The 27777-nt window shown below is 42.8% G+C and overlaps 1 protein-coding gene and 2 long non-coding RNA genes across 5 annotated transcripts in view; 1 reads left to right on the forward strand and 2 right to left on the reverse strand.

The window, feature by feature from the left end:
* LOC310680824 overlaps positions 1-26969 on the forward strand; it is a 77132-nt gene extending 50163 nt beyond the window's left edge. Inside the window, exons 2-4 of the long non-coding RNA XR_014512964.1 lie at positions 2026-2166; positions 3964-4056; positions 26457-26969. This is a non-coding gene — a long non-coding RNA (uncharacterized lncRNA). The remainder of the gene's footprint in view (positions 1-2025; positions 2167-3963; positions 4057-26456) is intronic.
* Positions 1-27777, reverse strand: part of LOC310680796 (phosphatidylinositol 3-kinase regulatory subunit gamma) — a 237361-nt gene that overhangs the window by 100882 nt on the left and 108702 nt on the right. The gene's annotated exons all lie outside the window — the stretch shown is intronic.
* On the reverse strand, positions 6977-25580 carry LOC310680826. The gene is made up of 3 exons (XR_014512970.1): positions 25523-25580; positions 9199-9274; positions 6977-7479 (listed from the first exon to the last, which is right to left on the reverse strand). It is a non-coding gene; the product is annotated as an uncharacterized lncRNA (long non-coding RNA).

Genomic DNA, 27777 nt, shown 5'->3' on the forward strand with positions numbered 1-27777 from the left:
CCCAGAAACAGGCCTATTCTCAGTGTAGGCTCAAGGTCAGCATCCTAGGGCAGCTACTGTCCCCCACACCGTGCCGCCAGCACTGTCACCTTCCCCATGCCATCCACATAGGGTAGTTGGCTCTGTGAGCCTCCATTTTACTTTCTCACTATAGCACAGAATGACACTGCATCTGGTGCTCTGGAGCACTGCCAGGGTTGGGGTTTGGTTTAAATGGCAGTCTGAGGGTCCAAAGGCCCCCTCAAACCTGGAGCTGGCCCTGCCTGTCCTTCATATGTTGTTTAGCAAAACTAGGCCCATTTTGCAGCTTTTTTTGCAGAAGGAACTACTAAGGGAATTTTATAACCAGCATATTCTCTTCCGCAGACTCAACTGTGCTACAGGCATGCGGCGTGTTCTCAATTCCCAATCCTCTGCTGTGTCGAATGTTTCCAAAACTCTTGCAGTAGGAACAAAGTGGGAACAGGACACAGCTGGGCTGGTCCGATCGTCCGCCAGCTGGGAAGGCATGAAAAGGGAGAGCTGGCAGGACTGTTTTTCACTCTGTTTCAGAGTCTGACGTTCATAATGTGAGGAATGGTTCTCTTTCAAAGGACATGAAATGGAAATATTCCCCTTCTCTTGGATGTTTTGGAAAGTGGATTTCTGTTTGAAAAACACCTTTTGGGGCAAAGAGGTTTTGCACCAAAATTCTTTGCCAGTTCCTGGAATTGCTAAAAAGCAGAAACAACTGGAGAAGGTCAGGAAATGAAAACAGCTCTGGGACAGCAGAACATTTCAACTTAAAAGCTGCCCGCTGGTAGAAAGATGAGTTACAGAAGCAGAACTTCACTTAGAAAATGAAGACTTGTGTAAATCCCATGAAAAAACACACTAACTGGACCTGTGATTTAAAAGTGGGAAAGCAGCAGGAGGGAAGAGGGTAGGGTGGCCATGTGGCCAACTTTAGGGAAGGTAGCCCACTATTTGAAAGGCTGTCCAGTTCAAGTTTAAATGAACCATAAGATGGGTCAGCAGGAAGGACCTTGAAATGCAGACTCAGCAGGCACACAGGTCAACTGGTCTCAATCTTTCCCACTGCAGTGATATGTACTGTATTTCTATTTCAAAGATAGCAATTACTTCTAAATTTGCACCTACACATATAAACCAGCATATGCAAATATAATGTAAACCAGTGTCCTCTTTCTACAGTAACCTTTCCTCTCTCTCTCTCTCTCTTTTGGTAATGCATGTGACCACTCTAGAAGAGGATGCCAAGACCTAGGCCTGCCTGCACTCTCTCTACCCACAAAACTGCCTCACCCAAAGCTGCCTTTCTTCTGGCAGGCATTACTTTTGATCATAGAGCTTGACTGAAAGAAAAGCTTTCTGCGGAGGAGGGTTTTCTTTGCAGAAGAGGAAACTAGGAAGCAGGAGGGGAGGATTCAAAACTCGCACCGACCTCTTATCCCCACGCAATTGACAATATGTCTACTGGTCTGCCACCATTTTATCTATGCTAGGCTCTTAGCAGATTGGTAATCAATGCCCAAAGTATGCCAACATATTTTGGCTTCCTTCTGTTTATGGTGGGAAACCAGTTAAGTTACACACACACACATTTAGGCCATGCACTGCTAAATTTCAGTCTGGCCAAGTCATACTGACCTGGAATCCACATACACATCTAGGTACTCACAATTTCAGGATGTATGTGACCCTTTAAAAATGCCTCTCAAAGTGGGGGGAAATGATTGTGGGAATGCATTTTAGCAAATCACAAGGAGATATAATTGCAGGTTTTTTTATTAAACAAAAATTCTCACAGGACAAATGTGGTGGAGAGGTGTGTCTTTCTGTGGCTTAACAGTCAAGAAAAGCTCAAATGTGCATGCCCAAGTATGTCCCAATGCTGTGTGTGGCCTGTGGCTCCCTCCTTTTGGAAGCTCTGTTGTTGCAGCTGATAGCCAATGCAGCATTTACTTGCTTATTGGGAAGCAACTGCTACTTGACTTGTCAACCGTCCTTCTCCCTTTGCTAAAGGAGGCTTACTGTGGGTTTATGTAAGCCATGGGTTCACCACCCCTGCTGACTGCTATCAGAAGTGGACTTCATGCTACAGAAGACTGGTGAGAAGAACCATGCAAGCTTTTGACTTTCATATAACCTTTCTTCCTGGTCAAGGTAAACTGCTTTCCCACGCTACACTAATCCAAGTTAGAAAATGAAAGGGGGAAATGAAACCCCAAACACACCCAAAATGTTTGATCTGATGTCTTAAGGTTTAAAACCCACGCTTGATGGCTAAATATACCCAGTTGCTTCAGCCTTTCCTTGTATGTGTATTGCAAACTCTGTATCATTTTAGTTGCTCCCTACTGAATCCTTTCCAGTTTGCTTGCATTCTTAAAATATGCTGACCTAAACTGGCCACTTTCCAGCTAGCCAGTGCTGAGCCGAGGACCAATTTTTACCTCCTGTGCCTTGAATCACATTATAGGCAAGTTCGTCCGAGAGGTGCTTCTGAGGAATAGGCTGACTAATCAGACAAATGACTAGGGGATGTCATTTGCCCACTGATAATTTGCCCATTCTGCCAAATCAAATACAATTTTGACTCAGTAAGTTCTCTTGCAAGGATGATGTGTCATCAGAAGACTTTTGCTTCTTGTTGACAAATGCTAAAGTTTAATCTGTCTTGGATGGGTGTATTATAGCGAGGGTGTATTATCGAGAGATCTTCTTCCTTAGGAATGTTGGAAATGTTTCACTGTGGGTACTTTCTAATTCTTGAAGCAAGGGATGTGGTAAGACACCGACCTGGTTCACACATCACACTAAACCAAGCCATGGTGGTGTGCAGGCCTCAGGAAATGAGACTGAAGCCATTTTACTCCTTCCTGTTCATTCTGCTCTCGCACTATGCTAAACCATGGTTTGGCTTAGTTCTTCAACTGAGCCTGGGTTTGTGGTTTTGCTCTCTCCTGACTAATGACAACCTGTAACCAAGATTTGTCCTATGGTTTATGGCTTGTGGTTTATCCGGGAGAGCTACTTCACATTCTGGGGTTTGGGTGGCACCCTAAGCCAACCTATGGCTTAGCTCAGGCTTCCTCAAACTTGGCCCTCTAGATGTTTTTGGCCTAAAACTCCCATGATCCCTAGCTAGCAGGATGAGTGGTCAGAGAGGGGCAAGTTTGAGGAAGCCTGGCTTAGCTCAACACAGAGCAGCATAGCATCAGAACAACTGGGGAGCCTGCACATTCACATGTTCATGCTAAGGTCACAGTTTGGATTAGTATTACACGTGAATCTGGTTAGTCTCACATTTTCACAATGTGTCTCTGGATAACCATGGTTGACAAGGGCCACAAGTCAATGGAGATGAATGAGTAAAGAAGAAACATGATACAAGTTAGTATTACATGTAAATTTAGTTAGTCTTGCATTTTAGAATATTATTAGAATGTGGTCTTTCACACTTTAAAGTTGCAGTTCTAACCCCACTTACCTGGGAGTACATTTAATGGGACTTACTTCTGAGTAGTCATGGTTAGGATTGATGCCTTTCAGGGGAGTAAGGCTGAAATGAATCCCACTGGTCTCAGTGGTGCTGACTTCTGAGTAGACATGTAAAGGATTGCACTATAAAGTGCATGTAGAATTGCTAACCATAAGCATGTAAGTGACCCAATATATTTATTTATTTGAGAATAGCACTGATCATTGCTATTTGTCTAAGGGAATTTTATCAGCTGTATCTTAATGTGAGCAGGATGACTGGACTAGCTTCTGTGTGGCCTATATCACTTTGCCATTCCTACATTCATTAGTCTAGTCTCCCATTTCCGCATTATTCTGTAACTCTTAAAAAATTCCACATGAAAATTTACATCTACATATTTTTGAATATGCAGTCTCAAAAAACACACATTTCTAAATGAACTTTTTCTAAAAATATGCATTTGAATACTTTTTCAGGTATGAACTATACAACAGAAAATTCAGAGAAGTGTGAAATCTTAAGGATAATTATGTTTCAATCTGCACATTACTCTGGGAGCTGCAGATCAGGTCAGTTTTGTATCAGAATTCACATAAACTGCATTCTTCCAGGATCCCACTTAACAACACACTTCATTCTGGCCAAATGTCCTACTTTTCTATATATTCTTTTATGATTCTTACCCTTTAAAAAGTTTTTATTTTTAAATCTGATCATGTGCACCTATGCACCTATTCATTGTTTCCACACCCCCCCCCCCCGCAAAGTTCTTGGCTACTTCAGAACCTAGTTTGCAGACTCTCTTCCCCACACCCCTGTGCAATTTACATCTCCCAACAAAAATGTGCAGTGTCAGTGGGGGAATACACAGCTGGTGATATGCAAATCGACAAGAAGTAACAACCTGAGCCTTAAGCCCATTGTAGAAAATTAAAGAACAACTCACTAAACATGAGAGGAGGAGGAGGATCACATATGGATGGCAGAAATGCAAAACGATGGGTGAGAAAAGAGAACAGGAAAAACAGGATAAGCTCTGCAACAATGGGGCATTGCTCTGTGTAAGGAGTTTTGGGGAAAGCATAATTTTGCACTCCGAGAGAGATGACACAAAAGCACATTTGGATTTCTTTTAGCTAACCATTTTTCAGTGCTACCCCCGCTCCAGCATTGTTTTCTGTGCTTTGTTTTTCTTTTCTTACTCACAGCCAGCCATCAGACTATACCCCAAAGGTAAGGCCTGCTGCTTTAAAACACATCCCATTATCTGGCTTAATTTGTGGTCTAAGTAGTTGGACTGTTCTCGGGACAATGTTTCCTCCCTCTCCCTCTCTCTGGCTCCTCTGGAGTGTTCATTATTATGTGGCTGCATGAAAAGCAGGCAATGAGGTGGGAGGCAAGGTCACAATAGTGGACCTGGGACTCTACAGCTTGCTCATTAAGGACAGGCATTTACAACAGCACACGCAGAGCCTCCCTTCCAGAGACAGACACTTTCAAAGCAGTAAGAGATGAATGACAAGGCCTCTTGAGCAATATGCACATCCAACAAAGGGGGCATCTTGAGCTCTGCAGGGAAAGCACTTTGTACTTTGGAGGAGTGTTATAGAAATAACCATCATAATGTTTATCGATCAATTGTGTTTAGGATTTTTAAAAAACCTGCTCCATCCTAGTATCCACTAAAACGAAATCTGATACAAGATGAAAAGTACCCCACGCTGACTTAACTCCCTATCCCAGTCACTAGAAAGCGGGCCGCATTTACAGCACGTCTGAAAGATGCTCAGGTTTCGATACTGGCAAGATTTCGGAGGGGGTTTCATTATGGTGGAGTAGCAAGCTTCTGTACGTGCAAATCTGGTGAAAGGGTGGTACTATCAAGACTCTTCATTGTTTTTTTCCTCTCAACAGGGCTATTAATTTTAGAGGTTGTATTAGAGCAGTGCAAGGCTATACGTATCTATGCAAAAGTAATTCATTGTGCTCAATGGGGCTTGCTACCAAGCGAGTAGGAGCAAAATTGTAGCCTTATGGTCAGACCTTATGTGTAAGTACTCACAAGCAAGTCCTGCAGAATGGGACTTACTCTCAAGTAGGCACACCTACTATCACAGACTTAGCAATGTTGGGGTTTTCAGATACAACATCAGAGTCCCTGGTTTTCAGATACAACATCAGAGTCCCTGGATGTGGACTTTGATGCAACAAGAAAAATGATCCTTTGAGCTTATGCCTATTATGGCTACTCTCCATTTGTTCTCCAGCAAGCCAGGCATGGGGGGGGGGGGACATGTGACAGGCTGGGATGCCAAGGCCATGCCAGCAACAGGGACAAGGTCCAGTTTTCTGCTGATGTGGGAAATCCACTGCTACAGCATCTCTGATAGCCGGCCATCCAGCCTTAAAAAGCTGTAATGAAGGAAAGTCCACTACCTTCCAAAACAGCCTGTCCCACTGTTAAACAGCTTACACCATCAGAATGTTCTTCAAAAAGCTTAATCAGAATCTTCTTTATTATAATTTGAGCCTATTGGTTTGGATCCCTTTGGAGAAACAGAAACCAAAACTGCTTCCTCGTCCACGCATGATGACCATGAGTGAGAGCAAGTTCAGATAGTGAATTCAGAACTCCTGATCCATAGACATTCTTGCTAGGCTAGCCATCAGACCGCACAATCTTGCAAAGGCAAAAAGCTTCATGCGAACAGGCTTTGCTTTGATCTCATTAATTTATTTACATCATTCCCATATATGAAGAGCAGCAACTCTTTTTTTAATGTGTAACCTTCCAAATGCTACACTTTAGTTCAGAGCCCAAAGCCACAAACCTTCTCCACAACCAGAAATGATTCAATGGGGAAGGGTTCCCAGACAGCATCATTGTAAGGTCACTCTGCTTACTGACTTCAGGCTATTCAATACAAATAGCTTTTCCAAGTTTATCTAAGGCTCCATCTTCTGTGTATTCTTACCAAGCCTCTCATCTAGAAACATTCTACCCCCTCAAGAAAGAAATGCGAAAGACGTGAGGTGCTTGAAGCTGGAGAGAGAAGGGAGTGGGAAAAATCTTTCAATTAAGGCCTATTATCTTCCCAGAATGTTTGGAAGTATGCTTATTTTACCCATGGCTGGATAAGTGATTCCTATGGCTTCAGGCACATTGTGAATTACAGAAGATGACTGACAGAGACTGATAATTATAGTTAATGATGGCCTTAAAAGATATATATGTGTATATATATATGTGTGTGTGTGGCTGGGTTGGGGGTTGGAGGGTATAATAAAATGAACTCATAATAATTACATACAGTAGAGTCAGAGAGGAAAAAAGTGGAATCTGGGAGAGTACTGCAGAAAGCCTGGACACTGGAGAATATAACAACAAAAACAAGAAAACCAGCTAGACAACAAACGTGTTAGGCCAAAAGGCACTTTAATCATGGGAGAAGGAGATAATGACCACACGAGGAAGCTGATCTGCTCTGAGACTGAATTGGGTCTGTTCCGTTCAGCCTTCCTGGCTGAGCTGGTGTGAAGCTGGTTTTGGAGTGTGTGTGTTGAAGAACTCCTTCATCATGGTGGAGTTTAGCATTCACGCTGGGGCTTCCTGAGTCATGGCAGTCATAGGGCTGTCTCAATACATAAATGACCCAACTCATGTGGCAGGACATATTCTTGATCTGGTTTTTGCAACAAGGTTTAAAGGCAGTATCCCACTGGTGAGTCTGCTGTCCTAGACGAACCATTTCTTGGTGAGGTTTGGTTTGATAATGGCAGTATGCCTCTGCAGGGGTGGGGGAGCCATTAAGGTGGTCCATGTTTGGAGACTTATGGCAGTTTCCTGAATGCTCTCAGAGATTTTCTGACTGACATGGTTGCCACTCCTGTTGATGCTCTGATCTCACTATGGAATAGGAATATGGAAAGGACTCTTAACAGTATCACTCCTTGGGGCCTCTTCTGATTTTGTACTCTGGTATTCTTCGGAGCTGCAGGTAATGAAGCAAGAAGGATGATGGCTAGAGCACAGCTGGCATAAATCTTAGGAGGAATTTGACCAAACGCCACCTTTTCTGGACAAGGATAGGCTGGCTACAGTTCTGCTCTCATATATAACTTCCAAGCGCTAAATTCTGTGAAAATGTGTGCAAGTGCAGAATTTTAGAAGTTTTCACGTGAATTATAGCAAGCATTGGGATCTCTGGCCATTGGCTATGTTTGCTGGGGCTGATGGAAGTTGTAGTTCAACAACACCTGGGAGCCCAAGGTTCCCCCACACCTGAACTATAGCAATATTTGGTGTTCATCATCCCAAGTAAAAGAGTGACACCCAACTCTATTTAAGGAACTTGAAGAGATGTCAAACAGATGACTGTATCAATTTTGCATTTTTATCAGAACTCTTTGCTGGAACTCATAATCATCCTTTCCCCCATGTAAATATTCTGAATTTGCCCTCCATTCAAAGAGGAGACTTCAGGATATGCTGCCTTGCAGTGTATTCGCAAGGCAGGCCAACAAGAGCTGCTGTTGTAGTATTAGGCCCTGCAGAACTTCCCCTCCTGCTAAACTTTCAACAGCTAAAGGGTTAACTTTCAGTTAACACAATGGGAAAGGTTTCAAGTCCTTAAAGTGCAGGCCGATCCATAACCTTGTTCCTTGCTTTCCTCCTGAATCAACCCAATCCTATTTGACAGGAGGAATCTGTGAGAGTTAATGAAGCAGCGAAAGGCTAGGAGGATCTCAGAACAAAACTTCATCACAGCCAATCATGGAACAGATTATCCTTCGCCTGACTGCATTATGATGACATCATCCCATCGCCTCACTGCAAGCAGATCAGTCACCCATCCCTGTTATTTCCATTTCTAGGCAGTCCCTGGCTGGATTATTCATCGGCTATCTTTTTAATCTTGACTCTGGTTGTAATGAACATCTGAAATGTCTTTAGAAGTGTCACTCATCATAGAGATCAGGTCTCTCAAAAAGGTGTGACTTCATCCCTTTTGTAAAGGTCCAAAGCATCTGGAAACAAAATTCAGACTGGCATGTTCACATGGGTCATTGCCTGCTAATCCAGAATGATTTTCTCATGATGGTCAAGGGGAACTGCTACAAAAAATATGAATGGGTAGCAGATGCAAACACCCCTGCTCGTTTTAGATCTGTTTTTGCTGAGCTGTGTTTCATTTTAAAGCAGGGCTTTGTGTTGGCCAAGACAGGCAACAACTTCTTCCTCCAAAAGTGGAAGAACCACCTCAACATTCACATATTGGTTTTGCAAAAGTGACACTCCATTACGGCAACATGAAACATCCTGCAAAAAGATTGCCTTCTATAGTTTTTTAGGGTTTGTTAGCTTGTGATCATTTGCCTCACCATTGCAGGTTATACGCTCAATCTCTTCACTACAGAGTGAGCTGGGAGCCCTTCAAAAAGTGGGAATGGCCCCATTGTTATGGGCAGGTGGTCTGTTCATGGACAGCACCTGGTTAAGTTTGGATTGGCTGTGGTTGAGTCCCCTGCAATGGTAGGAGACCCATTAAGATAGTCCACCCTTGGAGACATATGGAACTCAAGGGATTCCTGAGTACTCTGGGAGATGTTATGGCTGTCACTCCTGTCAATGCCCTTGTCTTGCTATGGAACAGTGCTATCAACATAATGATTCAGAGGACTCCTTGGCTTAAAGGCATAATTGTGCCTACCATGTGGCAGTGGCAGCAGTCCTTGGTGAACCATCCAGTGGTTGCTGAGTGGTGAACGGGCTGTTGAGATCTAGCCCTGGAGAGGAAAAGCAGGTTACATTAATTCTGGAGGTAGATACAGCTAATTACTTAGAGGTGCACCACAATGGATATGTGAAACATTTTGAAGGTAAAGTTGCTCCCAACTTTCCATATTGGATGCCACAATTGTAGTGTTTAGAGCACCATTTGAAATAGTTTATGGGATCAGTTTCGGTTATTGTGGCCTGAGGGTGGTTGCAGTGGTTAGGCTGACCATCTGTTCTCTTGACGGTTGCCCATCTTGGCTTGTGACATATAGCAGGAAGGGATTCACTAGATATGTCCATGTGGCTCATTATGGGAGAGAGTGATCCCCACTGCTTTCAAAGAAGTGTTGGTGTGGTACCTCCTGAAGAAGATCAGTGCCTACCTCTTCTGTGCCAACCATAACACAGCTGTGCATCCTAGAGACACGAGCTAAGAGGTGATTCATTTATGTACGTACGTTACTAGATGACTGTTCCTATTGATAACTTGCAGCTGAATATATGAATGGCTTCCATTGAAAAATATCATCTTTGAGGTGTTATGAAAGTTCTGTGGTAACTGATCTGCGATGGCTGTTTCATACATACAAGGCATGACTATCTTATATTCACTGAACGATGAGACTGCATGTCTGAATTAACTCTTAGAACTGAAATTTCGAGGATGAGTGGCTTACATATGAAGGAACACCTTACGCAAATTTAATAACAAATGGGATGTGTTTTCTGGATTGCTCTGAGGGGTGGGGGTCATTTTTCAGCCTGAAGGCAACATTCCCTTCCAGAAAACCATTTCTTTTATGGGGGGAGCACAAAACCATGGTGGGTGGGGCCATCAGTAAAATAAAGCAGAGAAACTGATGTTAGTTTTACCTTTGTACAGTAGGCTTGTTTCTACACAAAAATCATTTTCCCAGGCAAGCAAGAAGAATGATCAGAACTCTAGGACACATTCTAACTCAAGTTAAGAACAAACAGGGCCAGTGAGGGGTGTAGCTGAGGAAGGTGCCTTGGGAGACTCCCGAGGGCCAAATGTGGAGGTGTGGAGGGCTGCTTTGGGTCTCTGGGCCATGGGTTTCCCACCCCATGAACTACATCAATATTGCCCCCAAGCCAGCATGTTGTGAAATTATCATTTGACTCCTTGATGCCATCCCATCCCATCCTCCCACCTATCTTGGTTATTAACTTCCTACTTGCATATTAGAAGTATTAATTTGATCTAATGATTTGTGATGCATATTGTGAGTTGAAGTGGTAAGTTAGTTCAAGTCTCAAAATTAACAGAACACATTTGACACAACAACAGCACACAGCCAAGTTTATCAAAGTTATAAAGAAAATATGCAATTTAGGTATAAATTTGTAAGAGTTTTTATTTGTCATCACCAGCAATTATTGATTGCTGATGTCTGTTTTTGTGCAGATATGTATTTGCAATAAATACACCAAACACAGAAAACCAAAATAGTTACAGAAACAATTTAAGCAGCATAGCTTTTCTTGTTTCTACACGACAAGCTATTGTTGCAAAATCTCCTGTTTCTACAATACTCTTAAAAGGTACAGGGGTCCTTCCCTCCTTTGCATCTTGTCACCCAACTTTAAATTACTACTAGGAGAGCCTAGCATTTTCAGCTCCTGTCTTGCTTAATGTCCTACTCTGACTCCCCAACAGGCTCTTTCGGCATAGTGCCAGCCCATGTGATGCACACCTCTCAGGGATTAAGCCCCTTTCCCAAACCTGCATGTACCTTCATTGCAACAAACCAGACCCTACTTGCCTAGTTGTGGACAGAGGGGAGGAAACCAACCTCTTCATAGCCCTTAATCAGCTGAGCTGGTCACAGCAGCAAATGTCTTTGCGGAGCTGAATAATGAGAGTTCCTTCCAAAGGGGAAATTAATCAATTTGCTTGAGGTCATACTTTGAGGCTGGTGGCAGAGGGGAGTCTAAATGCTACTCCTCCCCATCTACCCTCCATATCCAATGATTTGCTTCTAAGCTTTAGAAGCCTGAGCCTCACCCTGAAGAGCTGGTCTATCACTTCCATTTGTTATTGCAGTGACTGCCTTGTTCCATCTGATCTAATGGTTTATCTATTTGGAGGCAGCAGTAATTCTGTTGGAAGTTGCTGCACCCTCCCTGAAGAATTTCCCCAAAGGGGGCCACATGCAAAAAAACCCCATGATAGCCAACATTTGAAAATAGTCCATTGCTTATTTGGGGGGGGGGGCAGGGGGGCATAACTGCTGCAAACCTGTGTGCACTAGCAAAAACATGAGGGGTTGGATTTCACAATCCTTTGTCCTTACTTAAAGTAAAAGCAATATTCCAACATTCCATCATAGTGCATTATTAAGTATATATTATCAGTAAAAGCATTTAGGGATGAACAGCAGGTTTACGATTCTAGTAAGTATTGCCTTAAGGTTATGTTTTCAGGAATTGGCTTTACAGTTAGTTCCTTGTTGAAATCTATTTTTAACCTGTTTAGTCTGTCTTGGTTATTTTAACTTGCATGGGAGCAGAATTGTGCCTGGACTCTTGGTTGCACCAGACAATTCAGCTCTTGGCAAAACTGAGACTGGAATCTTAAGAACATTTAGTCTGCATAAAATGTTACTGAACTGAATGGAGCTTAATAAGCATAATTTGGATTGGGTTGCCATTTTACGTCAAGCTACCCTGGACAGAAGATGACTTTGCAAGGAGTTCTGTTTTGTCCCAGTAGTTCATCTCTTGCAAAGCTTACCTTAATTTCTCATACTTTGTTTAGGAAATTCGATGAACAAATACACATTTTGCAGAAGAAAAAATGAATGAAGAGAAAATATTAAAGTGCAATAAGATGGTAAGCCAGCATTAACAGAGAGAGAGAGAGATTTTCTCCATCTGGAATATGAAGCTAGTTTTCCATTAAGCAACCTTTAGGTGTCATTTTAGGTGGCAGATTCCAGATGTGGCTCCACTTTCCTTCTTGCAACCTGGCCCTTTGCATGTTATTAAAAAATGGAAGTCAATTCTGTCTTTGGGATTTTGATGTTCTATTTCTTATGTGAAAATATCCTAGGCTAATACTATGCAGAGAGATACACATGCCATTCATCAGAAAACTCAAGAAGGAGCACAGGGTTGGTGAGGCATGTTACCAGGAGACATTGCGGACGCCACCCCAGGTTTATGGAATGAAGTTGCATGGAGGAACCATTCCACAGCCCTATCCAAACAAACCAACTTAAGGAAGAGGACAGGGACGGCCCACGATCTGACACAATCCCTGGGGCTTTCCCGTTTTACCTCAATTTTTATGCTATATAGGTGAGATGGATTATCAAATATTGAGCAACCTTGTTCTCTCTACATCTGAAAATTAGGCTTCCTTTTAGAATAAACATTTAAAGAAAATAGTTGACAATGAGTTATCAGTAGTTTTACTTAGAAACTCAAATAATTGCCACATTAACCTATCACATAGCATAGTCAAGTTTTCTGTGTTAAATACATGAGCCCCCCAAACCAGCCACTCTCTCACACTATGAAGCAGTTATGTCTTTGATGTGTGACGTTTTCCACTCTTACTCAGGATAGTTTTGTATGTACACTTATTGTGTATATATTTTTTTGTATGTGTGATGTTCAACACATCCAAACAAATGTATATTTCAAGTAAATATATAGTGTGATTTCTAATAGTGCACAATAAAGTAAAAGAGGAACTTTCAGGCTGCCCTGCTTGACAAAAAAAAGGAGTATTCTGAAACAGACCTTTTTAAACTTGGGATTTCTTGTATTTCATACAGTATGAATGACCTCAACATGAATACTATAGGATCCATCTTAGTAGAGACAGCTAACTGGAAAACTCTTCAAAAATATGGCCATGCTGCTTTGATATGCCAGCATCTGCCTCCCTGAACAGCTAAATTACAAGATTCTAATGATCCAGAGTCATTTAATTAGCAGGCGGGAAAACTATCCAGCCCTCCATTAAAAGCCTGGCTGTGCATCTCTGAGATACTACTGTGCTCCCAGAAGGTTCTTGGGTTCTTCTGCAGTTGCAAACATGCTTCCTTTATTTTGTGGGGTTCTCCAAGAAGCATTAAGAATTAGTGTGGGGATTAGTGTGACTTTGTTAAGAAGAGATTGCATAAAAAGCAATCACCTCCTTGCTCTTAAAGGAAGAGAGGGAGGAAGGGAGGAAGGGAGGAAGAGCATCCTCGTAGAATGGCTTTGTTCATTCAGTTGAACTTGTCACTTCTTTTGTCTGAGATATTAACTCCAAGGACTTAGCAAATTGGTAAAGAAAAAGAGTTTTATATGCATTGTATATGGATGAAAGCATTGTGTCACTAGATGGTGCTGTGAAGTTCCATTTTTGCCAACACGATTTCTCATACAGTCGTACCACTTGTTACGTCAGTCTCCAGTTGCGTTTTTTCAGGATACGAACGAGGCCCTTTCACGTTTCGCCATGCGCACATGCGCAGAAGCGTTCTATTGTGTCGCGTGTGTGCACAGAAGCGCTGCTCTAGTTGCGGACTTTTCAGGGTGTGAACAGCACCCCGGAACGGATTGAGTAGGTAACTAGAGGTACCACTGTATAAAGTTTACCACGTGTTTTCCAGAAACAATTCTTAGATGGGTCTAGATCCAGCCCAAGTCTCAACCACAGTCTGTCTGCACGACACTTTTTCCATGGGTTGGAGGTTATTAATCACATCCAAACTACAATATCATGAGCGGAGATGTGTTCCTCTACCATGGCAGACAAAGGTTGACCCAATGAAGGCCCCACTGCTTGCATGAGCCAATGTGAGCTTTCTGCATAGGGTTCCCATGTGCCACATGGTAAGACCTTTGGTTTGGTGCTGTCAAACCAGAAGGGCATAAGTGAGGATGGCTCCTGAGATGGTTGCCTCAGGCAGTCTGATTTGGGGTGTGATGAAAGGGCAGCTAACAGTTAGTTATTTCAATTTATTTTTATTTTAGTTTTCCTGCCAGAAAGGAGAGGTGAGGCACTTGTGGGATTGTCTGCCTCAGGTGCCAAGATAACTTGGCTGACCTTGGGAACTATGCATGTTGACTTTTTCGTTGGTGGCAGGGAGGCTCCATTTGTTGCTCCGCCTCAGGCGGAAAAACGTCTTGGGCTGGCCCAGAAATGGAAGAGCTGCATGTGCAGGCATATCCTTGGATTGTCCTCAGCTGAGCTCCCAGTTGAAAAGAAAAACACCATGGCAGATGAGACAGAAATTATTTATGGCATCCAATCTGTGGGCGGCTGTGCAAGTACCTAGGTAAGATAGGTGTTTCTGTGGTGTTCCAAGGGCACCCATAGCTCATGTCCTAGCCTTGTGATGCAATTTGTGCCCCCTGATAATGGAAGCTGAGACTATACAAACCAAAGGGAGTGTTTTATGTTGAAATTTCAGGAAGAAAAATATTGAACTCAGTTCTAGCCCACTTGCTTCAGAAACAAATGTATATTCTCTAAAGAATAGGTACGTATATGCTCTATAGAACTGCAAGCTGCTGCCTGTAGTTCCACTCTCTTCAAACGTGCTTTAGCTGGAAACCTATTTTCAAAGGTAAATAGTAATGACCAACACTCTACAATAGATTCCTAGCAAACATGTTTGGATTTTGCCATATCTCTTGAGATGCCCTACGGAATCATTTTACTGGAATGTCAATAAAGTCAGGAGTATAAACATAAATAACAAGAAAATTTAGGGAAGTCTGTTAGGACAAATGTAAGAGGGTCCATGAAACAGGCTTCCCCCATGAGAGAAATGGGGGGGAAAGCTGCGGCAACTTTCTTTCAGGACTCTGATTTGCACAAGTGTTTACAGATACAAGGCACTTGCAGGCATCAGCTGTCTGGATTCTTATGTCCCTCAAAATCTTGAGAATATTTACTTTAATTTTTAAGCAAACAAGGTTTCTAATCCTCATCGCTGTTGAGGAAACCATAAAGGCAGTGCCTAGTCAATATTTTGAGGTCACATGTAGCTTCCCAGTGGCTAGCCTCTCCTTCCTTTACTTATTTCTATATCCTTCCGTGTGAGCCTGCCTTCAAAAAAGAATTTACCCACCAGTGTTCCCAGGCCAGCATCTTATGCAAAATTACATAGATTTATACATAATTTAATCAAATTTATGGATGCAGAATGAGTGGTGGTTAGTGGAGGATTCTGGAGCCAATGATCAGGCTGTCTCTTTGCTATGCACAACTCTCATGCATTCAAATCCCTTAATGCAAGACCGGGAGCCTGAGCAGGCAGCAAGGCGCTCTTGGCTTGTGCTAAAATCACTTCCTATTTAAAATGATCAGTTTAAAAAGACAAATATAGAAACATCCCGCAGCGTGGGAGCTCCTTTCCCTCAGTGTGCAGCTGCCTTTACATACTTGCTGGGATCTCATTCCTATTTGCTTGCAGTAAAAGAGAGAATTTATAGGCAGGCGATTCTGCTTTTAAACTGTTCCTGGCAGCACTTCGTTCTTTTATCGTCTGTAAATACTTCTGATTTCCTTATGGAAACGCACCCCAGAGAGACCATGACGAGGTCCCTTGCTTTAGCCCTGGCTCCTGCCCAGCCTTGTGTGACTGGCCTTGCACTCTGATACATACATCTGAGTCACTGTCCTTTTCCAGGGCTGCAGTAGAAGATTTTCAACTTCATCAGGGTCAGAACAGTGGAGGGATTTCCTGCACCCACATAACTTAATCAGGAGGAGTACTCTTGGGGGAAATAAGTTATTTACCCCCCCCCCCAATATCAACATCTCCTCAATGTCCGGAAATGTTAAGGAAGTCTCTTTTGATACACTCAGCAGTTCTAAGAATCCAGGCCATTAGCAACAGTTCATGTCTTAAGCATGCTGCCTTTAAGACTCCCTGACCTTGGTTAAACAGGAAGGCCTCTGCCGTGAGAGATATGGGACCTGATTCAGCTAAAGCTATGACTAGCTTAAATTCCATTGCCTTCAGCAATACTAAGTCATGACAATGCCAGGATCAGGACCATGATTTTTAATCCAGGATATGCCACTCACTTCTTCCTATGCCCATGCTGGCTTCTTCCTGATCTAGGGAAAAGAAGACTTCTGTCCTCCAGAATGATGAAGATATTCAATATCCAAACAGTCATACTGGACAGCAGACAATATTCAACTAGTAGTAGCTAGTTAATGTTCATTTATGAAAGTTCAATGTTTCTCACACATTGTGGGCTATACTACAGTTCAGATTGTAGATGATAGAGAGTTAGAAACCTGGTCAGTTTTGATCACTTTTTCTGCAGAACACCACTGGAAAAATCAATTGGCCAGAATCCCTTGCACATACTATGCGTAAGTTGCATAGAGTGGAAGCAAATTCATGTAGCTCTCTGATCAAACTTTCAGATCCTCTCTGTCCTCTGTCTATATCCAACTCTCCCCACCCACCCTTGCACCCTCCCCAAATCTGCTCCAGAGGGTTGGGGGGAAACCCAGAGCAAATTTAGGGGGCGCATGGGGCAGAAAAAGGGGAGAAAGTCCCATTGCACAAGTGGAAATCCTTATGCTGATTGCAGGGGTGGCCCACCCATAAGGCACAGTGAGATGACTACCTCAGGTGGCAGGATTCACTGAGACAGCACATCCTAATGCTGTTCTTTCCTCCACCCTAGTTCCTGATGTAGACCCTCCCTCACTCTTTCTTCCCTGGAGGGGAGGCAGATGCCATTTTGGGCAGTGACTGATGGGGCACTTACTTAAAGCTGCATTGGATACAAGCCATGAATTCCAAATCTGACCTCAAGTTTCATTTCTGAAATTTGACTGTTGCATGCCAAGAAAGAGAAAAATATCCAAATTTTGGTTTCTGAAACATCACCAGATTTCACTCTTTGTAAAATGCCATTTCAGCTCTAAGGTGGTTCAGTTCTTAGACAAAGATAGCTTCTCTAGTGATAACTGTGATGTTTTAACTATGTGTAGTGGGCTGTAAGAGATGGCACTGCCACTGTTATCTTTCTTGTCACCACCAGGGATACCTGTGTTAGGTTGCAAACCTGTATTCATGCAGGCTCCCTGTCTATTTAGAATCCTGGTTTTCCAGAGTTCTAAAATGTCCAGTAGAAGAGTGGTCACTGGCTGTGCCCAGTACTTCATTAATAGTGACAGTGTGGGCATGCATGCTTACCCATCGTTCAGAGAAGCTAGCATGTTGGCTTGTTACATGTTTGTGCAGTGCTCTATTAGTTCTGGACATGCATGCCATCCGTGTACAAACTTTAGAGAAATGTCAAAGCAGTAGCAGCAGTGGTTGAAGCAGCCAGATGCATACCTGTTAAGTAACATTTTCAGGTCTCCCCACTAGGACCATGACAGTGCATCCAAAATGTGCAGAATTCCTGCAGACCTTTGATTGCATGGGGGACACACAAACACATACACACAAGTATTGCAAATGTGGGTCATTCACATGACTATCTGAAGTCTCAAAATGGATTTGTTGCATTTTTAACTAAAGAAGCTTATGCAACCATTGCTCCTCCAAGCCAGTGGACTGTTAGATGCTGCTTAGGGAATACCCAGATTTGGCTGGCAAATATGCCAGCTAATGGAATTAGCTGCTCCTTCTCAGAACAGCCCTCATTCTGCATGGGAACAGCAGCAGAAAGATACACTCTTGCTTACAGAAGGGCTCATTTATCCTGACTGGCAGCCCCTGGGATTAGATGCATGTCATCATTGGCGGGATGAAAATAACTCCAGTCCCATAATGCCTGGAGTCAAACAGAAATAGTTACAATAAAAATAAAGTAATATGGACCCTGTTTTGTGTATTGTAATTGAGAATCCTAGATCTATTAACTCATGAATGCTTGCAACATGTAACTAACTGGGTTCCTTAATGGCAAACTAACACTCTGCATGGCAAATCAGCCTGTTCCTTTAATCTGGGTAGGTAAAAACGGGTTACCATTCTCAAAATGGCAACATAAAATCATATAATTGTAGAGTTGATAGGCACCCCTATCAACTTAAATCTTCAGGTTGCTACTGTAAATTGGGAAGGCTTAAGATGCCTTCTTATCACTTTACCTGCTGTACATTTTAATGATGAGATCATGCCACATAAAATGAATTGCTGACATTGTAAAGAGGGTTGCATAGCCCTTAAACAACAGACTGGATGCCCACTGTACTGCTATTTTATACAGCATGTGAGCTCGGTTTTCAACACGTTGCAGTGTCAATGATCCAAAACACAGTCTCTTCTGTGTGCCAAGAAGTGATGGGGAGCCTAGGCCTGAGAACAGGAACCAAATGTAACCATCCTGCTCTAGTGACCACTTCTAAAATTAGACTATGGGTGTTGCAAAACCCATTTCTGATTTGGTGAGACGACCGTCACGAAACAGGAAATCCATGTGATCAAAGCTACTTTAGGCAGCTTGGACTGGAACAGTCATGGAAGACTACCGGACATGAAAGATATGCTGCGATTGACAATGTCTCCTGGGATTTTACCTTTAAAGTTTTGGAATATATGAGCTGTGGAGACACTTTTATAAAAGGAGTCTGGGCAATATATACTGAAGAGTCAGCTAAATTGATAGTAAATAATGTATTGACTGAGAATTGCAAAATAACTAAAGGAATGAGACAAGGCTGCCCGTTGTCACCCTTGTTGTAAGATGTAATCAAGAAATTAAAGGTATAAGAGTGAGACAGAGACCATATAAATTAAAAGCATTTGCAGACGACGTGGTGATATCTGTAGAAGAACCAATAGAGTCAATCCCAAAAGTATTACAAGAGATAAAAAAAAGGGGAGATGTAGCAGGTCTTAAGATTAATAAAGACAAAACCAAACTCTTGGTAAAAAAATATGAATGATGAGAGTAAAAACAAATTACAAGATGTGTCAGGTCTAAAGATTAAAGGAAAGTCAAGTATCTAGGTATATGGTTAACAGCAAATAATATAGATTTGTAGAAAGATAATTATTTAAAACCTGGGAAGATATTAAAAGAAATTTGCGAATTTGGGATAGAATGAAACTTTCACTGTTAGGTAGAGTGTCGACTATAAAAATGAATGTATTACCAAGAATGTTGTTTTAGTTTCTATCAATTCCGGTGATTGGCAACACAGATTGTTTCAATATATAAATTAGCCGTGTTTATCAGAGGTACAAAGCTGACTGATGGATTTTTTAAAAAAACTAGACTCACTCGCATAATGCCCAGAAGTAAAGATTAGAAAGGGAGGATGTATGCATCTATCTATCAGAAACAAGTTACAACATGCAAAAACTCAAAAAGCACATTGCATTGGCATAATAATGCTTTAGGGGGGGGAAACCATTAAGGCAGTAGTTCCCAAACTCCCCCCCCCATGAAAACTAAGTAAGGGTCTTGGCAGACCACTTAATTATTATTTTTCTGCTTGTTGTGGCAATTGTAATGCCCTCTTTTACCTGATAGCTCTCAGCAAGCATTCATATTGAGAACGCCAAGGATTTTGAGAAGGAGACTTTTTTTTTCAGGAATGGGGCATTATTACAACTGCTCAGCAGGTAAGAAGGCATAAAACCAATAAAGATTGGTCAGTAAGCTGATGTTTACTTGGAAGTAAGTGCCATATAGAACACAGGCTTCCTTTTGAATAAAGGCACATGGAACCAAGCTTCTAAGATGGCAGTCTTATGCACATCTACCATAGATCTATGTGAGGCTTACCTCTGAGTAAATATGCATGGAATCAGCCGATATGTGCACAACTACGTGCGACAGTAAAAAGCCTGCATTTCTCACGTTAATGCAAAAGCTATGTTGGACAGAATGAGCAAACAATTAAAAATTAGCTTTCTCTCTGTCCCTGTCCTTATCCCAATTAATATTCACATATCCATGCAAACAGTGTGTGGGAGGTTAAAAGGCACTTTTAATGTTATGTGAAAATGGCCTAAGACAAAAACAGAAAAGCCTAACTTTAAGGTGCCTTCATTTGTTGTCTGAGCGAAGTGAAGCCTTTGTTTCATTTGCTGATTTTGGCACTGCATTTGTTTCTAAGGCTGTGTACACACTTCAGCCTTTGAAGCTCTGTGGCTTGCGGGTTTTCTAAAAGCACTTTTGTAGACATCGCTTTGCAAGTGTCCATACCTGCACTCTGTGCAGACAGCATTTGTATTTGTTAAATCATTGCCATATGTGCACTCCCCAAGAGCAGGTTCCCAGAGAAGGCACTCTCAGTTTCCACATGAGGCAAGAGGAATGCATTGTGAAATGTAAGGAGGCTTTTAACTGTTCCATTGAATGGTGCTTTCAAAACACCAAAAGGAAGCGTGCAGAGAATTCCTATTTCTATTAACATATATGAAAATTCACAATGCAATATCTGCTTTGAAGATGGGAGTTATCAGAAGGAAAGCTGATGTGGCCAATCTGAACGTAATTCTTCGGGTCACATTGCACCCCCAGTGTCGATGGGCACATCTACTGCACCTCCAACCTTCCCACAATTACCACAAAAGTCTGAAGGGGACTTGCAACACACTTACAAGCCTCCTCAAAATATTAGCAAAATACTGCTTTGGAGAAAGAGTGCTAGTGCTCTAACTATAATGCCAATAAATAACACCTTTCTGTTCACCATCATTTTTGCAACATGTTTGTCTCACCCAATTAAATACTTTCAGTCTACACTTCTGATCCATCTTACGTATTTTGGGTGGTATTCAACTGAACACCAACTTAACCCCTGCAGCTGTTTTATTGTGGGGAGAAGAGATACAAAAAAACTTTGCCATTTGATATCTGAAGGGAGACCCCTTAAAACGCTCTGCTCATTTACTTTCTTTCAACCATGTGTCCATCCCTCAATGGAAAGAAAGGGCTTGCTATCCCATTATAGACAAAGAAAGGGCTTGCTATTCCATTATGGTCAACAGTTGCCAACAGACAAGGTGCAATGAGTGTTTCTTCCATACTGGAGGAAGACATGGAGATTACAGGTGCAACAGGCAGGAGGCTTTGGGACACCATTACACAGCCTCACAACTCCTGATTCTCTGACTCTGAACTAAGGTTGGGGGAGGATTTTGATTCACTCTGCAATTTGGAGCACATCTCCCCAGCCCACATCTGATAAACTGATAAGTATCAGATTGGGGGGAAGCAGGCATGTGGATCAGATTGAATGTCTATAGACCCTTCTGATCACAGTCCATTCCTTCCTACCTTAAAAAAAATCAAAGCACACCTTATGGGAAAAGCCATATTTTCCTCCATACAATTACCCAAGAACTGACAGCACACGGCCTCGGTCCAGTATATCTGAAGGAGCGTCTCCACCCCCATCGTTCTGCCCGGACACTGAGGTCCAGCTCCGAGGGCCTTCTGGCGGTTCCCTCACTGCGAGAGGCCAAGTTACAGGGAACCAGGCAGAGGGCCTTCTCGGTAGTGGTGCCCGCCCTGTGGAACGCCCTCCCATCAGATGTCAAAGCGATAAACAGCTACCAGACTTTTAGAAGACATCTGAAGGCAGCCCTTCAGTTTTTAATATGTGACATTTTAGTGTATTTTTCATCTTTGTTGGAAGCCACCCAGAGTGGCTGGGGAGACCCAGCCAGATGGGCGGGGTACAAATAAATTATTATTATTGTTGTTGTTGTTGTTGTTGTTGTAACTCATGCCTTATATTAAAGATCTGCAGCAAGTGCAGCAAGCACCTCACTTTCTAACTGGTCCAAGCAGTTTTTAAGAAAGAGAGGGAGAGAGAGAGAGAGAGAGAGAGAGAGAGAGAGAGAGAATCCACATACCACATCCTAAGTTGTTTTTAAATGTATTTATGAAAAATGTCTGCATTTATTTAAGGATTTCCCCTGGAAATGGACTTAGTCCTGTCCCCTCTTGGCACTGGGACTGACCAGACTTCAGTGGATCCATCCAATCCTACGCCGAATATATCTGCTGCAACACCCCACCCCATGCTTAAGTTACTGAACAAGCGGCAGTATGGATGGAGCATTCTATGAAGAGATAAGCTACTTCTCCTCTGTATCGTTCCAATTTTTAGTGTATGTGCTGCCAGAGCAAGCACTCACAGATGAGCTATTTCTAACCTTACAAGAGACTAGTAGCACTTGCCCCTGCCCCACCTTACTGGATTTCCTTCCTTCACTGTACCTTCCTTTTCTACTGTGCCTTTGGGGAAAAGAATCAGCTGTCTAGCCAATGGGGTTAGCACAAATGACTCCAGTATAACTTACAAAGAACCACTCACATAAAGAGTTTGATAGAATGTTATCCTTTTCCCTGGAGGGCCTTCCACACCCTGGGCAGTGACACCCAGTTCTCACTTTCTTATTCATTAACTGCTCATAAAGCAGTCTGGAGATGAAAGTGCAATGTGGGTGCTAATCACTACTAACAACCAATAATTTAACCTCCCCAGGCTCCCTTGCAGCATTTTCCCAGGGGAGGGGAAGGCAGCCTAACAGTCACAGCAGGGGCTATTACCACCCACTGGTTGTGTAATAGGGAAACAATGAGATGGAAACAGAACTTTCACAGAAAGCTGCATACACAACAAAGTTATCTAGAAGTGCCAATCTAGAGTTCTCAGATTTAGTACATTTTGAACAGCTTTTTTTTTAAATGACAACTGTTCAGCTAGCAAAGGGTCACAGGCTGTTGTAATGGCAAAAAAAAATTGAGGTCTGTATTCAGGGATTGTTCTGGTGTTTCACATTCATAGGCTGCAAATTTGTTGTGTTTCTGCACTGTATGTGGAATAAGTATTCCAGAATGGATGATCCCTGTAATTTGGAGATAAGAGAACTGTGGACAGATCTCCAGAAAGGTTACAGGATCATCTTAGGGTCAACTCTCCCACAACTATGCAGTTGCAATATTGCTTTTCAAAATGCATTCCATGGGTGTTAAAACCAAATGTAACTTGCCATTTGCTTTCAGAATTTAACAGAGTTCCCAAGATACTTGTAAATAAATGAAAATATTACAAAATCCCACTAAGCTTCCAGTGAACTCTTTCCAAACTGGATCAAACTTGGGCAGATGCTACACCTTTGCAATGAAGTGAGATGAGCCTAACAATATATTTTTCTGAGAACCACTATGAAAATGATGGGGGTAGGACTGCCTTCTGAGTGTTGCATTTGGCATTACTGGTTTGCAACTGGTTTGCATCTCCAGTAGCTCAGGGTATACTTGGCAGAATTAAATACATGCTGTCCACTGGCCTGTGTTTGAGGGTCACTCCCCAAGTTTCTCCTATTTGTATATTTGCAAGATGTTTCTTCTATTACCAAAGTCCACAGGGGTTCTGTGGCATGACAATCATTCCCACAGGTTTACAGCCCTCCATGTTATTCTTAGGAAGACATGCTGGTTTCTCTCTCTCTCTCTCTCTCTCGGCAATATATGTGGAGTCAGAGCAATGGAAAGAGGGTTGTGGAGCAACCCAAAACAACTGTTCCTTTTGTGTGTTGTAGAGCCCAGTTCTTTGGAAAACACACATTTGTTTCTTGTTGGGCAAGCTTGACAGCTGCTGACCCTTAGCTCAAAGGGTTTCCCATGCAAATAAGCCGTGTTTGCAAACTCATGGGTATTAGCACTGCTTAGCTGATGCCTCAGAGGGCCTGTAATCCTAGCATCTATGACACAGAAGCCCCTAATTGAGCTTTGCTGAGTAGGGTGAGTTAAGGCAAAGAGATAACTAGAATCATCATAAATGCTCAAGCATCCCAACCAAACAATGGAGACAGCCAGGTGAAGCAGAAATGTTGGTTGCTGGAGCTGTCGTGCTGAGGGCAGCAGCTGCTGCTGTTTTCTATTTTGTTCCTGCCCAAGTCTGTACAAGTACTGCTCTTTAGGTGTGTGCATAGTTTGGAAATAGCACTGGTTAATTGTGCAATGGCGAAAACTACTCAAACTATGCTCAGATCCACCTGACAGAAGGGAAAGCAGGCTGTGGGATAAGTAAAGGGGAAGGAGCCATGCTGTCACAGTAGCCATTCCAGATGCTTATTTCCCCATTTGGACACTTAAATTTTGCAATAAAAAACATTTAATATTATGCTAATATATACAACCCACTCCCAGTACTCCTGTTGTTTCACAACATAAAATGGTAGCTCTAAGAAGGAGAAGAAGGTGACAATGGGTTTCTGGCACCACAGTTTTACTTACCAAGTACGATGGTCAAGTCTTGGGGAAACACATACCAACACAAACACGCCCCCCCCGTTCATTATCATTATCTTATAAAACACTAGGAATAGCTTATGTAACATGTCACTCATCTTGTGCCCTGATCCTATTAATGCTTCCATTTCTGGGGTTTCCTAAGTTCTTAGGACATGTCATGCAGAGTTTTTAAAATTCTTCCCTCTGCTTTTATTTTTAACCAAATCAGTGAGGATAGACTGTGCCCCAGTGGTGGAAGGGCAGGTTGCTTGAGGGGAGGCTGCGTAATCCACACAACTACGCATTTTCCAGCTCATCTTTGTCATCCATATGTGTGTTTTAGGAGGTGGGGAGATGCAGGAAAGCTATGGAGATCCTGTTTTTTGCTTCCTGATCGGGGGGGGGGGGGGGAAATCCCAGGAGATTGGGAGCTGGGGTGGTGCTGCTGCTAATGATTACTAAGCTGAAAAATAGGACCAAAGAGGAAATATGAAGCAGCCACGCTCTCTTTTCACCCTTCTACTACATGATGCCCAATCCTCTGAATGAAGTTGCATGCAATTCAATGAGACTTTCTCCCAATGAATGTATAGAGGCAGAAAGGTTAGAGCTGGAGCCTGTTTCAACTATTCTTGCTGTTCCTTTCCGAGGGCATTTCCAAGTGGTGACCACCCTACACTAAGCTTGGAAGGGGTTGGGGGGGGGAGGAAGCAGAACCTTAGGTAGGGGAAAGGCAACTATGGGCAGCCTGGATTTTATTTTATCTTTCCTAGGGTTGCCTGACGATACAGGGCTGGCCCTTTTGTGCTTTTAATAGTTGTGTGGGAGAGGAGATGTTCAGCAGTTGGAACTTTTCCTTCCATGGCATTGTGGTGGGAGAAGATAGCCTCCTTGCTGGAAAGCTCCCCTCCTACACAACTATTAGATTGTATCCAGACAGCTGCTTCCAGCAGTAACTGTAGCACTAAACTAGTAAGGTGGGGTGAGTGGGGAAGGAAAAATACCTCAAGGATGGAACAGGGACTAATTTGTGTGGGCAAACATCTCACTGAGAGGAGGGCTGCAGAGGCTCCTGTCTTAGTCTGGGCACAGTTCTGAAGAGGCCACAGAACTGGAATGCTCTGAAATGGAAACAATCATCCTATTGCTGTTTTACATTGAATGTTATTGTTCCTAATTTTGTAAACCGCCCTGGAATCTTACAATGAAGGGCAGCATATATATTTTACTTTTAAAAATAGACATACAAACACACAGTACAAAATTTACTATGCACAGCTATCCTATATGCCACCAATAGCATATAATATATCCATATTCTATTGAATTATTGCTATTTCAGTAGTGAGAACTCTAAATTAAAACTTTGCTTCATATAACCTATGAAGGAGAGCCATAAACTTTCAAGCTGTTCATGTCTTTTTTCTCCTCTCCCTTATTTTTGTACGGTCAGACATTTTTTGTGACATAATGTATCAAACAATGGAATAGCTTTATATGTGTAAATGTGTTTGAAAAGCTTTTTCCTCTGCATGAGCCTCAACAAGAGCCAGTGGGGTGTAATGGTTTGTGTGTTGGTCCACGACCTGAGAGACCAGGCTCCAAATCCCCACTTGGGAATGAGGGTCACTGGGTGACCTTGGGGCAGTCACTGCCTCTCAGTCTAACCTACCCCTCACGGTTGCTGTGGGGATTAAATGAGGAGGGGGAGAGAACCATGTAGACCAGCTTTAGCTCTTTGGAGAACAAAAGTGGGACATTTTTTGCACATGCTTAGCTGAATTTTGCACATTTCTCTCTTGCACACACAGTCAAAGAGTGATCTGGTCTTCACAAACCCAGTGGGGCTTCCTGGGGTACTAAAGCTGGGGGTTGTGCCTGGAAGGCAAAACCTGTGAGCTACAGCTGTGGCTTCAGCTCCACAGTCATAGAATAGCCCATCCATGATTACGTTGCTGGTTTGTTTGGACTAGCAGCAATCAGGACAGCTCATGGATATGCAGCTTGTGAGTTCCATCTGGAAGCACCCTGGAAAGGCCAGTCCTCTACTGAATGTGGCAACTCTTGTTTGGCACAGCATATGCCTTCCCTCACTTGGAATCTACCCCAGCATTGTCTATCATATGGAGAGTTGGGAGGTCCACACTGGTTCATGGGCACTCAAAAAGCTCTCTGTGCAGCCATGACGTTTCTTCGCATTGCTCAGCTCAACCTAACGTTGGTTTGGACGCTTGGATCTTCACCTAATCCCGTGTTTCTACCTTTCCCTTCCCAATGAGATTCCGCAGTCTAGGTTGCCAGGTTCTTAACCAGGGTATATATCTTGCATGGTTTATATGTTCCAGGGCACCAAGGTCACCTCCAGACTGTCACAATTTTGCAGGAGGGATTAGATTGCATACCAGAAATTCAGGTTTGCACAATTAAAGTGGATTAAAGGCCTGTTGTTCTGGAGGAACAATACATTTTTTTAAATTGACCTTTTGGAGTTAAGAAAGTGAGGGGGGAAATGCAATAAAAAGTGTGGCTTTTTAGTGACTGGAAGATATATTAAAGGTAAAGGGGACCCTGACCATTAGGTCCAGTCGTGACCGACTCTGGGGTTGTGGCGCTCATCTCGCTTTATTGGCCGAGGGAGCCGGCGTACAGCTTCTGGGTCATGTGGCCAGCATGACAAAGCCACTTCTGGCGAACCAGAGCAGCGCACGGAAATGCTGTTTACCTTCCCACCGGAGCGGTACCTATTTATATACTTGCACTTTGACGTGCTTTTTTTAAATCTTTCTAGTATTTTATTATAAACATGTTTCCTTGAGAGATAAAACAAACACTCTATTTTATCTCTAAGTCTACCCCGATGAATAAAAGAAAATACTCACAGAACCCCAAAAAAATTACTCAAAGAAGACTTAAATGGTAAATATGAACCTTGGCACTACATGCTGAATATATTTAACTTTGAACTGCTAGTTTGGCAGGAGCTGGGACTGAGCAACGGGAGCTCACCCAGTTGTGGGGATTCGAACCGCGACCTTCTGATCGGCAAGTCCTAGGCTCTGTGGTTTAACCCACAGCGCCACCTGCATCCCTGGAAGATATATTAACTTTCCTGCAAATAAATCAGGATGGAAGCTCAATGAAGAGCAGGCATCATATAACCTCTGCATAAGCTTTGCGCACGCAAACCAGGATGAATGCTCAGTAAAAAAGAATCTCTGACAGAGCCCCCAATGAAGCTGCAGCCGCTGCACCCTTCTGCATTGGTCCACTTGTTATCTCAACCCGCAAGGGCAAGTAGAGGAAT

This window comes from Podarcis tiliguerta, assembly GCF_965153285.1.
Source record: "Podarcis tiliguerta genome assembly, chromosome: 6".
In the NCBI taxonomy this organism is placed as follows: Eukaryota; Metazoa; Chordata; class Lepidosauria; order Squamata; family Lacertidae; genus Podarcis; species Podarcis tiliguerta.